The sequence below is a fragment of the Gavialis gangeticus genome, unplaced genomic scaffold (genome assembly GCF_001723915.1).
Source record: "Gavialis gangeticus isolate Ggan-Ray unplaced genomic scaffold, GavGan_comp1, whole genome shotgun sequence".
Classification (NCBI taxonomy): domain Eukaryota; kingdom Metazoa; phylum Chordata; order Crocodylia; family Gavialidae; genus Gavialis; species Gavialis gangeticus.
Window position 1 is genome coordinate 15,672,932 of NW_017729030.1, and position 1,281 is coordinate 15,674,212.

The following is a 1,281-nucleotide window of genomic DNA, read 5'->3' on the forward strand; positions in this document are numbered from 1 at the left end:
TTGCAGTGTATGGGATAACTAAATCAACTCTTCCGAGCACCTTGAATCCATATCTCATTTTAACTCATCAGCTTCTTAATTCTTGTTTATAATAAACGATTTAACCAATGCCTGTTTAAAAAGCAGAAAACAAAACTACAGTGGCTATGATTTAGGACAAAATTCTCTCTCATAGGGATATATTTTAAAAGCAACTGACTTCTCCCCAACAAAAGATGTCAACTCCCTCAAGACAAACTACTGCCTGACACTCTACTGAACTTTTCTGTTAACAAAGTAACTATCGTTTCCAAGTGAGAGGGGAAAGACAGACTGTAGATAGGAAGAAAACATCCATTGTTTGTTTTTTATACAGCATTAGTTTAGAGATGCACAAATATTTTGCAGAATATTTTATTTGTAGGATATCTTTAAAAAATTGGAAATATCTTAAATTGACTCCACTATTTTGAGACGATCATTAAGGATTCACAGCTGTTTGCTAAACTGACAACTAAGAGGTGGCAGAACAAATAACATCTCTAGAAGCAGAATGGAATTGAAATACGCTTCTTGCATCGGAAAGAGAAAAGATTCTTTTAAATACCCCTTGCATGAGTGATTATTTTATTAAATTGTATTTATCACCTGCACACATTTTCATGAGGTCAGTGCCACAAAGAATGCATAAGAACATTTCCCCAGGCTCCTGAGACAGAGGTGTGTGTGTTGTGTCTGTATACACGTAGGCATACATATGAATGTGTGTAAATGTATGGGGAGAAGTCTTTCTTTTTTTCCCTCTCAAGGGCATGCCTGAAATTTTAATTGAGGTAAAATAAATGTTCTTATCAGAAGTCACAATAGACCTTCCCAGTTTTGTTTGTGGCGGAGTTCAGGAGCCCTCCCCATGGCTTACTCTCTACCTTCCCCCACTTCAGATATTAACCTGGACATCATGCCTTCCAAACATTAAATGAGCTGAGCGATGTTTTATTACATTTCTCATGTGGCTAAGCTTAGTGCAGCTTTTAAGTGTTCCTTGGTATGCCGTGCTTACGCAAGTTATTTTCTGCTGTGGATTGTTGATGCTGCAGCAGCAGATAGAATGATGTGCCTTGAATTCCAATGAGGAGAAGGGGGGGCTTTTTGAATAAAGAGTGAGTATTTTGAAAGGACTTGTAACTCGTTCTCTGCATTTCAGGTTGGTTATATTAGAAGTGAATTGTAAGTGCTGCTATGAGATGGCTTGTCTGTTTTTAGATGTCAAAATTGTTCTGAAATGTCACTATTTGTAAATTC

General features: G+C 37.0%; 1 long non-coding RNA gene across 1 annotated transcript in view; it reads left to right on the forward strand.

Annotated features, from left to right (window-relative positions):
* Positions 1-911: 911 nt before the first annotated feature.
* Positions 912-1,281, forward strand: part of LOC109300972 — a 54,304-nt gene continuing 53,934 nt past the window's right edge. Inside the window, exon 1 of the long non-coding RNA XR_002098375.1 lies at positions 912-1,139. This is a non-coding gene — a long non-coding RNA (uncharacterized LOC109300972). The remainder of the gene's footprint in view (positions 1,140-1,281) is intronic.